The sequence below is a fragment of the Stegostoma tigrinum genome, chromosome 10 (genome assembly GCF_030684315.1).
Source record: "Stegostoma tigrinum isolate sSteTig4 chromosome 10, sSteTig4.hap1, whole genome shotgun sequence".
Taxonomy (NCBI): Eukaryota; Metazoa; Chordata; class Chondrichthyes; order Orectolobiformes; family Stegostomatidae; genus Stegostoma; species Stegostoma tigrinum.
In genome coordinates this window covers 70576181-70593260 of record NC_081363.1, presented here as the reverse complement: position 1 = coordinate 70593260, position 17080 = coordinate 70576181, and the positions used below count along the sequence as shown (strand labels likewise).

Below are 17080 nucleotides of genomic sequence, written 5' to 3'. Positions count from 1 at the left end.
TTAAGATTTAAAATCGGTGATTTCTTGTAATCCACTCACCAGGTCTCTCGCTATTCTGTTGAAACTTTCCGCTGTCTTGAAAACTGAAATTAGTCTTGTCTTACAATGGTTCAAAATCCACCAACTTCTCCTTCACACTTGCATATCTCCTCTGTATCATTTTAAAGTTTTTATACTTGCTGCTAGATTTTGTGCCAACATCTTTCAGTATTCCAGCTATGGCCTAACCAGTGATCACTTAGTTCCTAAGCCCTCTGCCTCTGTATATAAAATCAGACCTCAATATTGCACAGACTGGTGTTTATGTTTCTGGCCCTGCATTGTCAGTCTCACTGATCTTTTCAGTCTCATTGATTTAGCAGCACGAAGCCTTCTGAATCTTCAAAGATGCACAAAATTGTAAAAGCTTTTGAACTTAATTGCCACTCATTTGGGTTTTAGGAAGTGCTAGAGAAGCTAAAATTTTCTTTTTAATGACACTATTAAATAAAAAAAAATGCTTGATTGACATTTACTCATAGATTTAAACTCCAGTACATTTTGGAACAGTTTAATTTTCTGTGCCTGACTGAGCATTGATCGCAAATATAATCAGTTAAGGTGTGCAGTTTTCCATCAGGTTTTGCTTCTCTTTCATGTGCATGTTGGAGGATGCTAGTCAAATGGCAGTTTGCTCTGAATATCATGTATTAGTTCCTCTCCCAGGTCTGAATTTTGTATCAACTTGGGACAATTTCATGAAGGAATCTGTGGTGCAGTTAAAAACAAACTGTAAAGTTTTTTTTGATGCAACCTATTTTTCATCTCGACAGTTGGCCAGGAGACAAGAAAGTACAGTCAAATGCAAATGTAGGTCTGATGCAAGTGTAGAATTTCAATTTATGGAATCAGTTACGAAACATCGGATGAGCTCCATTCTGCTGGACTTGTGTGTTTTCCTTCTCATTTGTCTCAGTTACGATGCTTAACATTTAGAAATTCAGTGAGGTGAAATGCGAAGATTGTTCGAAGGAGTGGATTGTTTCTGCTTGACATCCAATGGCAGTCAATTTGTCAACCCCCATTTTGGGAGGTTTGCAGACTTGAACAGCTCTAGTCACTGGAATTTTATTGCATAAGCTCATGTCCTCCTTGCTGCCAATGTCTCCCAAGTTATTTCCCATTGCATGTGATCTGAGCTCAATAAATCGGCAAATTGGGCTATTTGGAGAAAATCTCAGAGATCCAGCATATCTCCCTGAAAATTGCAAGACAAATTATTTGCATTGAAAGCACTGAACAGTGTGTACTCAATTGTTGTTGAAAACATAATGAGCATTGAGTTTAATGTAGTGAATTAGTGGCATCCTCTGGCAGTTCTAATGCAGTCACTGGAACATTTAAAGCAACGCTTTGTCTGACACCATTAGGAGATCTGGACCAATTAGGTGCTCAGTGATTTTCAACGAATCAAGAAGTATCTAAGTGGTAGTAATCATACGTCTATTTGTTGTAATTGTACCTTTCTTTGGAAAGAGAGAGTAGTTCGAACAAAAATGAACTTGTCTCCTTTTAGTTTCCTTGGAAATACTAATAGAAGACTGCCTGTCAAGAAGCAGAGTTGAAGGTGTGTGAATCAGTTTCAAGAAAGGCCACAATTGGAACCCTTGGGTGGGCCTTGCTAACATTTCCAAATGAGGAACAGATGGAGTACGTTATTGTTGTTCAGTTACGTTTCCTACTTGCTTGTAAATTGCTCAAATTTGTAAATCTGATGTTCATCGAGACAGCTTCATACTGATGTCTGTCTGCACTGCTGGTGTCTCAATGCAGCAGGATGGGCTTGCATCATGTAAATCTAAAAGCAAAAGAAATACTGCATAGATGCACCTGATAAATGTACAATTTCAAAGGAGCTGAGAAAAGCATTACCACAAGGGGCTACAGTAATCCTAACTAAATTTCTTTTTCATAATCCATGCATGGTCTTTTATATCACTTTTATGATCCATATTAGAGCCACAAGACCACATGGAAGTGATCTGACAGAGCTAGAGAATGCTTCCTTCAAATTCTGTTTTTGGGTCTCAGCAAGATTGGACATTGCATCTTTCAGGATCACACCAACTCTGTGATGTAATGTCAGTCAGTTTCATTGTGGTTCACATTCTGAGGAATCGATCTTTAACTGTTCAGCTGTGCGCGGTCTCAAGTTAATCTGAAGTAGATTGAAGAGTGACTCTCAGATCAGGCAGTGAGTATATTCACAGTAATTACCATTTGAATTTGAATAAGGAAATTTGGTAACTCAGTAAACCTTCAAAAATGAAAGGTTCGGCTGTAAACAGCCTCCATCGAAAGCTAACACTGCCTTCTGTTTCAGATACTGTCTGCTGTGTATCTCCAGCATTTTCTGTATTTACCACTTTTTTGTTATACCTTTTCATATCCTCTGATGCTTCCTTAGCATAATACAGTGATATCGCCTTTTTGCAAAGTACAGTTACTTAGTAAAGTCAGTTCAGGCAAAGCTTAAATTGAGACTACTTGCGTATTTATTGGTTAAAAGAAAGAGCACCGTGCAACTAATGTGGTCCATACTGTTTCACCTTTTATTATCTGTGCAATCTAACATTGACCTTGTTATTAAATCCAGTTAACATTGTTTTAAAATGTCTGATCTTTTATGTAAATTCTGTCATTAATTGAAGCAAAGAAATCTATGGAACCAGAAAATTGTTACTCAGTTGGAATGCAGAACACTGAGGAAATTTAACAGTTTATAAAAAACCAAAGTAAAATAAAAGCACCACCCACTAGACATAGTGGATGTTTCATTAGAGTCAAACAGTAAGGTGTTTGGAAAACCTTTTATTGTCAATTAAAATGAATTCTCCAAGGCAGACTAGAATTCCTCACTTTTCATTCAGAATTACCACAGGTGATATGTTTGATGCATGATTTATCCTTTATTGCATTGTGAGTTCCGTTTGTCAAGTTCATAATAGTTATTTTTTCACCTGGCATTCACTGAACTAGCTATTCATAATGCCATTTCGTCATTCAAATTTATCTTGAAGCCTGCACTCTGGCCGAAGTTGCATTCATAATTGCTATTTCCTTTATGTTGCTGGATTGAGAAGAACAATAGGCTAGGTGCAACAATAAGGATAGCAATGAGGCTAGCAGGACTCTCAGTTATGGCTGAGATAAATCGTCGGCATTTGCAGATGCCGACACACATCCATTTAAATGTGAAAGTTGATGGTTTATTGTCAGGCTTGACCCGCTGTCACCAATACCATGAAATTGGAACACTTGTCTACTGTTTCCACTTTAAAGACAGATAAATTGAGTACGTTCTTAACAATGTGAAAAGTAAGCATTAGTGTTGAGCAATCTCGCTGATCATAGAAAATGACTCGTTTAACTGTGGCAAAATGTGAAAAGAAAGTAGGTAGTATTGGAGATTTTAAAACAAAATAGCACTTTTACCTTTTTTGTTTCTTTAATCATTCACCTATTTGTAATTCCCCAACTTTGAGTTGATATAAATCTAACAAATGTTTTCTGCTTTGCGCTCCCTGGTTTGGACTCTATTTGCGGCTGATTAGTTAAGAGCCTTTCTGTTATTTGCCTTAATCGTAGATCCTGCAAGGGAGCCTGAAGCAGGAGGTCAAATGATTGTTTCGGGAGATACTGTGCTCTAAAACCTGCAATACCTTTGTCATCAAGGTCAATGGAGATAGGTGTTCTTTTGTTGCTGAATACAAAATTCTGACTAATATGTTTCCATTGACCAGGGGAATGGGAATGACTTTAATTTATGATTGCTTGTCCTTACTCAAGCCAAGACAGAATTCACTCCTGTCTGGTATTAAGTTAGTCTGAAGGGTGGTCCCCAGGCTTTGTTTCTTTTGGATTCCAATTTCTGAAATAAACACAGCAAAAATTATTTTAAGATAAAAATAGGGTGTATTAACAAAACATCCAAAATGTGGGAAATTGCTTCACTGCTCTATTCATGTACAATCATAAAATAACGGGGGTCAGGAGACTGAGAGATTGTAAGATAAAAGTTTCAGTAAGTCAGAAGCATTAAAAATCATTTCACATGAGTTTTATAGCTTCCTGGAATAAGTGTCCAATCATACTACTGTCAGTAATCTAGACTTATGTGTCTTTCTTATTTCTGGCAGAGGAATTGGAAACTGAAGCAGTTCAGCCAGTTGTAATTTTAGATGTGTGACGAGGACAGGCATTTCAGGAGCAGATGGGCCGTCTCTTGGACTTCTTGAAACTTCGGTAACGTAACGGTGCACCTTTACGTAACACATCAGAGATTCTACTGATAGATGATTTTAAAAAGCACTCGTGCCCATTTTAGCATTGAAGGGGTCTTAAAGTTTTTCTTTGACCAGAGATATCTGGAAGCAGAAAACCTGTTCACAAATTCTGGATGCCAGCTGTAGCTGGACAGTCAAACCAATGCAAGGGTTGAGAAGTTTCTGGAAATGCAATCATGTGATCAACCTTGGCCATTTTATCAGTCAAGCAAGGTTGCCCATTTTTATGCGAAACAGAATTTAAGCTAATAAATACAGGAAATGATGCCCTCTTTGAACATTCGGTGAATTCATAACTCCCTAAGACATAGGAGCACAATTAGGCCATTCATCCCATCATGTTTGCTTCACCATTTGATCATGGCAGGTAATATTTCTCAACCCTCTTCTGCCATCTCCCTGTAATAACCTTGATCCCCTTAACAACCAAGAACCTGTCTGCCTCTGTCTTAAATATACTCAGTGACTTGGCCTCTGTAGACGGTTGTGGCAATGAGTTCCACAAATTCACCCGCCCTCTGGCTGAAGAAATTCCTCCTCATCTCAGTTCTGGAAAGTTCATCCCTCCACTCTGAAGCCGTGCCCAATTCTCTGCCCCCCATGGAAAGGTCTGCTGCATGTCTGCTGTCTCCAGGCCTCTGGGTATTCTGTAAGTTTCAGTGAGATCACCCTTGTCCAAGTACAGATCCAGGGTCCTCAAACACTCCCTCAAAAGGAGCCCAAGTTGCTATGGCAGCATGGTCTTTGGCACACAAGGGTGTCTTCCTGAACTATGATTAGTGATGTTTGTCACTGCTGTTACTTTGCTTCATACGACTGAGCAGGAATTTCTCCTACTCCATTGGCAAGTGTTGGCAGAATTTGCAGTGTTTGGCAGAGTTGTAAATACACCTTCCTTGGCCACAGAGTCTTGAAGTGGGACTTGAAGCTGAAACCTCTGGCTCAGAAACACCTATGCTGCCCACTGCACCACAAGACCCCCATTGAAAGAAACTGGGAAACATAATCTGGAGCAGTGTCTTGGTGCAATGAAGTGATTCTGTGGGTTTTATCACAGAAGACTATATATTGTAGAATGTGTAATTGCACTTGTTACTACTTGGGTGGTGGGTGCCGGGAACGCGTTGCCAGCGGAGGTGGTAGAGGTAGGCACGATAGCGTCATTTGAAATGTATCTAGACATACATGAATGGGCAGGGAGCAGAGGGATACAGATCCTTGGAAAATAGACGGCAAGTTCAGATAGAGGATCTGGATCGGCTTGGAGGGCCGAAGGACCTGTTCCTGTGCCCTCATTTTCTTTGTTCTTTTCTTTGTTCTATGTACGTTTATCCCATTCAACCTGTGTTTTAAAATAGCATTTGTTGTTTGTGATTTTGTTAATAACACATTTCCATTGAATGTATTTATAAAATCATTATCTCTCACTGTAAATATCTGTATTACAATCAGATGTACTTCCTCCCACATTATATAAAGTTGAAATGAACTGGAATGATCCATATTTGTTCATATCAGATACTGATTCCAGAATTCACCTACAGTAAAATGCAGTCCCAGGCAGATGCAGCAGGTAGATTTTGCAAATGCCATGTGCTAGATCTAACACACTTTGGTGAACAGACAGGAAGGTCTTCCCTCATGTTTGATTTTTGACAAATAGCACTTACCCTGTTGATGTGAGTGGTAGTACATAGAGGATGTTGAGAAGTGAAAGTTGAATTTGTTGAATCAAAGGCATATTTCCACTTAGAAGGCAATTGATTTGAGCAATCCAAATGGTTTGATGAATGGACTTTTTGCAGGTTTGTTGTTTTAACAGTCATTTCATTTTACAGGAAACATGTTGTATGCTACAATTCACTGTGTAACCTTTTTCCTTTTTGGAGGTTTGAAGAAGTTTGAGGAACTGTGGTTTGCAGCAGTCAGACATCTAAAAGCTGTTTGACCAGAATCTTTTCTGATTGTATTCAAATTAGAAGCTAATATTTTAAGCTATCAAGTTCCCAATGCAGTCAGACATGTGGGAAAATTACCTTTCCATGGGCAAACACAATTAGCAAACATGATCAAGGAGGACATTGCTACTCATGCTGCAAGTATTCAGGCAACCTACCACAAGCTAGACAACCTTGCTAGTGAATGTTAAGCAGAACAATTTTGTTTAAAGGTATCTGAAAGAAATAGTGGTCAAAGAAGAGGCTAATAAAATGTATCACTTATCAATGTATGGATGCAGACATTGGGCTGAGCTAAAGTTATGTGTAACATAAATGACCATTAATTAGTCAGATGAAGGGACTTGCTGACATTTACTGACTGAAACTATTCTCAATAAAGCAATTAGGAATCAGGATAATGTGTTAAGATAACTTTGTAATGATCATTGGTTGTACAATGACAGTTTTAAATGGCTTCTCTGTTTATGGCTTCCCCATTAATTCCCTCAGCCTCCATACATTAGAAAATCATGTGATGAAGGACAACTGAATGAATTGCTGGAATAGTTCAATAAGAGTGCCATCAGTGTTAACGAGAGCAGATTTTTCTGTGGATGCAAAGTTAACGATGAGAACAATTGAATATTTCAGTAAGGTGATATGCAAGAAAAGCAGCAGTGAGAGACACAGCAAAGACTGCCATATTAAATACCATCATTCTGTTATCTTACCTGTAGAAATTCTGTTTAAAAGAGTAGGAAGGAAGATTGAGACATGGTCTTGTGAATGTGCCCCTACCTTTGGGCCAGAAGATCAGAGTTCTGGTCCTGCCTGCCTTGGTAGTGTGTCACATTGTAAATGAACAGGAAGATGAACACTAATTAGAAAGGATGATTGGTGGCAGCGTTATTCCTCAGCAAAAAAAAAACTGCGAGCAGTTGGTTCGACACACCATCAGAGGTGGATTGCTTACTGAATTTTTCAGGAGTTATGAAAGGATAAATCAAAATATGAGCAATTGGCAAGTTATAGAAACCTGCTCATGACAGTTACTGATCTCCTCATCACTCTGTTATTTGCCCTCTTGTACGGGAGATTACTGGGAGAAGTGAGATGGGCTTTGATTCATTAGCTACTTGCTTTCTTATTTCATACTTCAAGCAATAGACTACATCCTGAAGGGATTTTTAATTTGTGAGAATCCATCAAGATGAATATTGACCTGATTACGTTGTGAAATGATTTTTTTTTGTTTGATTCCATTCCTTTATATTTTACCCTCACAAAATTGAAATGTAGCCACAATGACCAGAGCTAGTCTGGGTTGCATAGGAACAAAAAAACTCCTGCCTTTAGCACCTCCCCTGTCCCAGATCCATGCTTCCATGCTGACGTTTACAACAGATTCCACACTGGCAAAGCAAAGCTGCATATTTGTAGTTTGGAATGTTCATGGCAGCTCAGGATTTGGGATTCATAGCTGTGTGTCATTTGATGCACTCATCCATAAACTTGGCATTCGTTTTGTAGATCCCTGACTGATTATCTGGAAACTGTTTCTGATTGTGAACAAACTAATGAATTGGTTCTGACTCCTCGAGCAGAGCTGCTTCCACGCACTAAGTTCATGAGCTCGGCCTTGCTTGACCAGCTTCTGGAGGGAAAAGTGTATACAATGAGTTACTACCTAATTCAACTAATGTTTAAGGAGCAAGCACCAGTCTTCGCAATGTATCAAAAAAAGAAGCTGGCTGGATTAGTCCCAAGAAGTGTGACGCTACAATATGAATAGGCATTATAGTCAGTTAGTCACTGCCTTATTTCCGCTTTCATTGCGATAAGTCTGATGTATTGGCATCACTTTTTCAGGTTGAATTAATGTATTGAAATAAAATTGAAAGTGTACACACATGCACTGTCATGAAAAAGCAGGGAAACCAGAAGCCAAACTGGTCCATTTGGCACTTTGAGCCCTTTTCACCATTCAAATGATAGGTGTGGTCCTCTATCTCAATGCCATAATTCCTACTTTCTCTCCATACCCCTCGATACCTTTAAAATCTAAAAGTTTGACTCCTGTCTCCAGGTTGGAATGCTTAAAAGCAAACTATTTCCACTTTTCTGATATCCTGGAATGCACAATGAGCTTGGAGTATCTAATCACATTGTATGATCTGGTAAACACCGTAAATTTAAGTGTTTACCTGAAACATAACAGTATCAAATATTATAAAGTAGCAATAAAAAAAGTTTTCCTACTCAAACCTTGCATCTTCCATGCTTCCGTTCTCAAAGCACCGTATTAAAATAATGCTGATGATATTCAAGATCACCTCTGAAAATCCAGACAACTGGTGTTTCCAAACAATGCATTTCTAGACTAGACAGGCTGGGGGTATTTAAGTGCACATTGGTTTCAGTGTTGGTCTGTCATTTCAGTGACTTGTCATCCTCTTCCTCAATTGAGTTGAAAGGTTAATATATGCTGGCTGGAAGAGTATGATCTGAGCTAGTTGGGGGCGTGGGATTGCGGTGGAGAACTGTCCAAGGGCACAGGGCAGCTGATACAGGAGAGGCATGAAGTTTATCAGTGGTATGCTGTTCTGAAATTCGGACTGAGTTGACTGTTAGGGTAGACTGTGGAGTTCTGTGACAACCCAGCCTTAGCTGCACAGTGCTGTCCGTGGGTATCTTGAATGGACTGCTTTGGATCCTCTGTAGTTATCATCTTTCATCTTTGAACTTGAAACTTAAGTAGAAAGATACAATGCCTCAAACCTACAAACTTAGGTCTGACACTATTGCCAGAGTTTGAATATTTTCAGATAGAAACTCTTGTGAAGGGATGTAGTTGATCGCTTGTCTGAACTACACTGTGCTACCACAGTGCCTTGCCAAATTTTCAGCTTCTGAAGGGAATGAGTATCAGTAAGTTGATTGTACTAGAGAAATCAATAGAGCAGAAAGTTGATAAATTGCCAGGACCTTATAGTGTGTGCCTTAGAGTTTTGAGGGAGGTGGCTGTGGGAATAGATGGTGTTTGTGATTATCTTGCAAAGATCTGTCAATTCTGGAATGATTCCTTTGGATTAGAATGTAGCAAATGTCTCCCCACTATTTAAAAAGTGGGTGAGGGTGAAAACAGGGGACCGCAGGCCTGTCAGCCTCACCAGTGATAGGGAAAATGCAAGAATTTGTTGCGAAGGAAAAGATAAATAGATCGCTGATTGGGCATAGCCAGCAGGCATTTGTGAATGGGAAATCTCATTTGGCAAAATTGTTTGAACTTTTCGAAGCTGTTACAAACAAGATTGATGGAGAGCCAAGATTGATGGACATAGTATATTTAGATTTTCAATGTTAATAAAGTTTTCTGCAAGAGGCTAGTTGGAAAAGTTAAAGAATGTCATACAGGAGGTAATGAACTGACTGGCATGAATCGAAGACTTGCTGATAGGCAGAAAACAGAGAGCAAGAATAAATGGGTTTTTGTTATATTGACGGGCTTTGACTAGTCGGGTACTGCAAGGACTCAGTACATGAACCCCAGCTGTTAACAATGTATATCAATCATTTGGAAATGGAGTTTAAATGGAATATTTCCAGATTTGTGAATGACGCAAAGCCAAGGAGGAATGTGTCTTGGAAGGAAGATGTAAAGTGACCTGAAGGAGGATTTGAAGATAATAAAATGTGAGGCTGGATGAACATAGCAGGCCAAGCAGCATCTCAGGAGCACAAAAGCTGACGTTTCGGGCCTAGACCCTTCATCAGAGAGCCTGCTTGGCCTGCTGTGTTCATCCAGCCTCACATTTTATTATCTTATGCTGCTTGGCCTGCTGTGTTCATCCAGCCTCACATTTTATTATCTTGGAATTCTCCAGCATCTGCAGTTCCCATTATCACTGAAGGAGGATTTGGATAGGTTTAGTGATTGGTCAAGATCATTGCAGAATATGATGTGGAAAATTGTCAGGTTATCCACTTTGGGAGGAGTAACAGATGTGTAACAGCATTTATTAAACGGTAAGAGGTTGGACAGTGTATATATACAAAGGGACCTAGGTTTCCTTGTCACTTAAGGCTACCATGCAGGTGCAGAAACTTGTTAAGAAACTCACAATGTTTGTCTTCATTGTGAGGAGATATGTGTCATCCTTGAATTTTGTAGGAGTTTGGTGACACTGCATCTTTAGAGCTGCTTGCAGTCCTGATCTCCTCACCTGGGGAAAGACATTATCAACATAGAGGGAGTGCATTAGAGATTCAACAGACTTGTTTCCGGGATGGCAGGCCTGGCCTTTGTAGACAAGGCACGCTGGACCTGTATTCTCTAGAGTTTCAAAAGATGTGGGGTGATCTCATTGCCATTGACAAATTACTTACCGGGATTGAAGCAGCTTATGCAGGTAAGATACTTGGACTGGTCAAGGAGTCTAGACCTGGGACACCACTTGAAAAGAAAGGGGTTTCGCTGAGGTATGAGATGAGAAGATCTTTTACTCAAAGGGTTGCGCACCTTTGGAATTCCCTATCATAGACAGCTGTGGAGTCCCAGTCTTTGAGTTTGTTTAAGATTGATAAATGTCTACCTTCCAGTAGGACAGGGTTGTAAGGATAGTGTGGGGGAGAAAGTATCTCAAAGTTCATTCAGGCCTGATCATATTGGCCAGTGGGTTAGATTCACTGGGCAGAATCGCCTATTCCCATTCCTGTGTTCTTCGGTCCTGCTTTACTGGGGCTGGCGTCACTGACTAGCATCCATGTTTCACCAACATTTATAAAGTTATCACTCGCTATCATGCCAAGATGATTGTCTTAAATAATGAAAACTTTCAAATGGAAATTTAAAAAAAGTGGACTTGAAGCCACGTGATGGGACTAACTTCCCTTTAGAAACTTTATTATATTGTGGGATTGTTCTTCCAAGAAAAATTGATGCTACGCTGCCTTGGGAACACATGGACTTTGTAGTTTGTGTGGGTGACAACCTCCTGTTTTATCATTGATAAAGGTGCAGGTACCTGTTTTTGTCAATTACTACCAATCCATTTCACATTTTATAGAATGTGGTCAGTCTATTTTTGTCTGCCTTACCATAGTAATTCCTATTCCAAATTTTTGACGAAGGATGTGACGTCAGTGTACTTGCTGTCCTGATTCTTCATGATACATACTGTATCATAAGATACGTGAAAGGAGCCACTTCTCAAATCATGGGGTGCTGTGTTGCAGTTTTTCATTCCATGGAGCAGAGCTGTGCATTGTGTTAATTGGTTCTTGATTACTTCCAACAGGCTACGTTCCCTAGTTGCAACGTTTGACATGTTAAGCTATTTGAAGTTGAAGCATCAAATCGTGAGATTTTAAATGTTGTGTTGAAGTGCAGACTCAGCACCTGCTTCCTTCCTCCATAATGAACTGCTAATACTTTTTTTGAACTTAAGGGAAACCTGTAACTGTGTAGCAACATCTACACATATTTTACAGAGGTTGATTCACATTGTAATCTATAGAACCCTTGAGATATCTCTATTGATAGAGGATCACTACTGTCCATGTGAAAGAAGGGTGTAGCAAACTTGTGGACTGCCCACGGCCGACGACCTCATCGCTCCGCCCACAACCTCCACAGCCTGCAACCCCAGAGGAGACAGCCACACTGAGCCCTGCCGCATCTTCACCATCCCCCCAGACCTCCCACTGACTGAGGACGAACGGTCAGCCCTTAGCAAGGGGCTCACCTTTGTCCCCCTACAACCACACATCAACGAATACCAGTCACGGTCGGACATAGAGCAGTTTTTCCGCCGTCTTCGCCTCCATGCCTACTTCTTCAACCGGGAACCCAACCCTCCTTCCACCGACCCCTTCACCCGCTTCCAACACAAGTCCTCCTCCTGGACACCACCCCCAGGCCTCCTACCCTCCCTCGACCTCTTCATCTCCAACTGCCGTTGAGACATTAACCGCCTCAACCTCTCCACCCCTCTCACCCACTCCAACCTCTCCCCCGCAGAACGGGCAGCCCTCCGCTCCCTCCGCTCCAACCCCAACCTCACCATCAAACCCGCAGACAAGGGTGGCGCAGTGGTAGTATGGCGCACTGACCTCTACATCGCCGAGGCCAGACGCCAACTCTCCGACACCACCTCCTACCGCCTCCTCGATCATGACCCCACACCCGAGCACCAAACCATCATCTCCAACACCATTCACGACCTCATCACCTCAGGGGACCTCCCACCCACAGCCTCCAACCTCATTGTTCCCCAACCCCGCACGGCCCGTTTCTATCTCCTTCCCAAAATCCACAAACCTGCCTGCCCTGGACGACCCATTGTCTCAGCCTGCTCCTGCCCCACCGAACTCATCTCCACCTATCTGGACTCCATTTTCTCCCCTTTGGTCCAGGAACTCCCCACCTATGTCCGTGACACCACCCACGCCCTCCACCTCCTCCAGGACTTCCAATTCCCTGGCCCCCAACACCTCATCTTCACCATGGACGTCCAGTCCCTGTACACCTGCATTCCGCATGGAGATGGCCTCAAGGCCCTCCGCTTCTTCCTGTCCCGCAGGCCCGACCAGGCCCCCTCCACCGACACTCTCATCCGCCTAGCTGAACTCGTCCTCACACTCAACAACTTCTCTTTTGACTCCTCCCACTTCCTACAGACTAAGGGGGTGGCCATGGGCACCCGCATGGGCCCCAGCTATGCCTGCCTCTTTGTAGGTTACGTGGAACAGTCCCTCTTCCGCACCTACACAGGCCCCAAACCCCACCTCTTCCTCCGGTACATTGATGACTGTATCGGCGCCGCCTCTTGCTCCCCAGAGGAGCTCGAACAGTTCATCCACTTCACCAACACCTTCCACCCCAACCTTCAGTTCACCTGGGCCATCTCCAACACATCCCTCACCTTCCTGGACCTCTCAGTCTCCATCTCAGGTAACCAGCTTGTAACTGATGTCCATTTCAAGCCCACCGACTCCCACAGCTACCTAGAATACACCTCCTCCCACCCACCCTCCTGCAAAAATTCCATCCCCTATTCCCAATTCCTCCGCCTCCGCCGCATCTGCTCCCACGATAAGACATTCCACTCCCGCACATCCCAGATGTCCAAGTTCTTTAAGGACCGCAACTTTCCCCCCACGGTGATCGAGAACGCCCTTGACAGCGTCTCCCGCATTTCCCGCGACACATCCCTCACACCCCGCCCCCAAGAGGATCCCCCTCGTTCTCACACACCACCCTACCAACCTCCGGATACAACGCATTATCCTCCGACACTTCCGCCATTTACAATCCGACCCCACCACCCAAGACATTTTTCCATCCCCTCCCCTGTCTGCTTTCCGGAGAGACCACTCTCTCCGTGACTCCCTTGTTCGCTCCACACTGCCCTCCAACCCCACCACACCCGGCACCTTCCCCTGCAACCGCAGGAAATGCTACACTTGTCCCCACGCCTCCTCCCTCACCCCCATCCCAGGCCCCAAGATGACATTCCACATTAAGCAGAGGTTCACCTGCACATCTGCCAATGTGGTATACTGCATCCACTGTACCCGGTGCGGCTTCCTCTACATTGGGGAAACCAAGCGGAGGCTTGGGGACCGCTTTGCAGAACACCTCCGCTCAGTTCGCAACAAACAACTGCACCTCCCAGTCGCAAACCATTTCCACTCCCCCTCCCATTCTCTTGATGACATGTCCATCATGGGCCTCCTGCACTGCCACAATGATGCCACCCGAAGGTTGCAGGAACAGCAACTCATATTCTGCCTGGGAACCCTGCAGCCATATGGTATCAATGTGGACTTCACCAGTTTCAAAATCTCCCCTTCCCCTACTGCATCCCTGAACCAGCCCAGTTCATCCCCTCCCCCCACTGCACCAGACAACCAGCCCAGCTCTTCCCCTCCACCCACTGCATCCCAAAACCAGTCCAACCTGTCTCTGCCTCCCTAACCGGTTCTTCCTCTCACCCATCCCTTCCTCCCACCCCAAGCCGCACCCCCAGCTACCTACTAACCTCATTCCACCTCCTTGACCTGTCCGTCTTCCCTGGACTGACCTATCCCCTCCCTACCTCCCCACCTACACTCTCTCCACCTATCTTCTTTACTCTCCATCTTCGGTCCGCCTCCCCCTCTCTCCCTATTTATTCCAGTTCCCTCCCCCCATCCCCCTCTCTGATGAAGGGTCTAGGCCCGAAACGTCAGCTTTTGTGCTCCTGAGATGCTGCTTGGCCTGCTGTGTTCATCCAGCCTCACATTTTATTATCTATGTAGCAAACTTGTTGTGGTTTGCAAAGGCATGCTGTACGCTGTGATAAGATGTGGTGTCATGTCAGATACAGGAACATGCCCTCATCGTTCTTCAGAATTGTTTTATGTTCAATCCAAAACCAAACCATTTGGTAGATTGTTTTTCATGGTCAGAATTGGACTGTTAACCAAACTTGTACAGGCTTTCCTTCATTCAGGAGGTTTTTACTTCCCTTTGCATTTTTCTTTGTGCACCAACCAAGCAGAGATGAAAAGAAAACAAGAAAATTTCAAGCTAAGTTTTAAAATCCCTGATACAAGTATGCATGATGATAAATGTGTTGTTTTGCAAGATGATAATTTGTGGAGTATGGTTTCAAGACTTTGAAATATCAGTCTTCTAACATGGGTGATTCTTTGTGCAATAGTAGCTTCTAATGTAGGAAAAGACAGATTTCGCTTGGATACGTTCATCACATTTCAACATCCTCATTAACAATGAACATTTTTAAGCTGATGCCTGTCTTGCGTCTCAGTGTGTGCTCTTGTTATCTGGTGAAAGCAGACTGCTTTATAAAGAAACGAGTCATGATGTGTTGTTGGTAATCTAGTTTATTCACCTTCCTGTTAGAATGGGGACCTTCTGTGCTTTTCAGCTGACCAACTTAGTTTAGCCAAAGGTGAAGTAGTGACTTCGGAGCTTTGAATCCCATAAGGTTTAAAGTCGGAGGATAATTGCATCAGTAGACAATGTACACTTCGTATGGTTGAGGCACGTATAGTGACAAGTAAAGACAGACTAGTTGTCAACCAATTAACAAGATATGATGCTCCTCAATTCTACTGGTCAAAGGTAACACTGTGAGACTTTGTGAAGATACTTCTCTTCATTTACAAGCATTGTAAGCTGCAAATCACGTACACAGATGTGAAGAAACTGCGCAGGAGCTAAATATTGTGCTATCTGTTAGTGGCATTTGAGACCAAACCCTACCCAATGGTGCAGATCGCCCTGCAATAATGGCTAGTTTTAATTTATCACCGGAATTTGAAAACAATGTTGAGAAGCATGGGCCGAACATAGAAATCAGGCAATTCATCTTTTCCAATGATTTGATGAGTGTGAAATTGTGTACACTTTGTGGAATCAATCAGAAAGGTCTCTGCGAAGGATTCAAATTGAAAATGCCCCTCTTTATGTCTCATTTGGAAAGTGGAAGATGCACCTGCAGAATTCTGGTTGCGATATGACAGCAAAATAAATAAACCCTTTGAAAACTGGAATTGCTTTCCCTCAGGAGTGAAATCAGAGTGATTGACAAGTTATTACTAATTCAAAGGATCTTGGATATTTTGTGTGTTTTTGGGTACTGTTACCTTATTTGAAAGATTGTGATACGTAACTGACTAGCATTGGGAGACATGACATGTTGGGTGAAGAATGTGTACAGAATAAAATTCTTGTACATTTTTTAACAAACTGTAGTTATTCAGCATTCTGACAGTTAGCTGAAGGGAGATGGTTATGTTAACATTGCCCACCATTGAAAGGTTGCTGATATTTGTCTGAACACAAAGAATAGCTTGGAGGACATGTTCATGATTTCTTCCTTCATAAAAGGTCAAGCTAAAGGCAATGGAAATAAAAACACATTGAATCCCTTGTAGAATCACAGAATCCCTACAGTATGGGAGCAGGCCATTTGGCCCTTGGAGTTCATGCCAACCCTCTGACCCAGATCCACCCTATCTTTGTAACCCTGATTTTCCGTGACTAATCCTGCATATCCCAGGGCACTTTGGGTAACATAGCATGGCCAGTGCCCATAACCTGAACACCTTTGGACTGTGAGAGGAAACCCATGCAGACACAGGGAGAATGTGCAAACTCCATACAGAGCCTGAGGCTGGGATTGAACTTTGGTGCTATGAGGCATTAGTGCTAACCATAGAGCCATTCTGTCACCCTTCACTTGTATTTAGAATGACAGAAATCTCATGTTGCATTTGTGTTATTTCTCCTCAAAAGTGGTTAATCAAATCCTTAAGGTTTCAAAATGACATCTAGGGTATGTGTGCATGCTTTTGAGAAGAAGAAACAAAAATAAAGTGGCTGGAAAAGCTCAGCAGGCCTGGCAGCATGTATGAAGGGAAAAACAGAGTTAACATTTCAGGCTCAGTGAACTCAGAACAGGATATGAAGGATGGCTGCTTCCGTATTGTTAAGGTGCCATGTGGATGCACTGCAATGTCAAACAGCAAGCGATACTGATTTGAGACCAGTGTTATTCAGTGCTTCAGTCAATACCTGCCTTGAACTGAGTCACGAGTGCACCCAACATCTCGGATGACTGTCTGTGCGGAGTTTGCACATTCTCCCCGTGTCTGCTTGGGTTTCCTCCCACAGTCCAAAGACGTGCAGGCTAGGTGGATCGGCCATGCTAAATTTCCCGCAATGTTCAGGGGTGTGTGGGTTACAGGGGGATAGGTCTGGGTGGGATGCTTCAAGGGGCGGTGTGGACTCGTTGGGCCGAAGGG

At 42.7% G+C, this 17080-nt stretch overlaps 1 protein-coding gene across 23 annotated transcripts in view; it reads left to right on the top strand.

Annotated features, from left to right (window-relative positions):
- Positions 1 to 17080, top strand: part of LOC125455632 (alpha-(1,6)-fucosyltransferase) — a 658909-nt gene that overhangs the window by 428115 nt on the left and 213714 nt on the right. For 3 of the 23 annotated variants that reach the window (XM_059649246.1, XM_048537875.2, XM_048537874.2), the window contains one exon: positions 4179 to 4284. The exons of the other annotated variants lie outside the window; for them this stretch is intronic. The gene's annotated coding sequence lies outside the window, so the exon portion shown is untranslated. The remainder of the gene's footprint in view (positions 1 to 4178; positions 4285 to 17080) is intronic. 23 annotated transcript variants of the gene reach the window in all.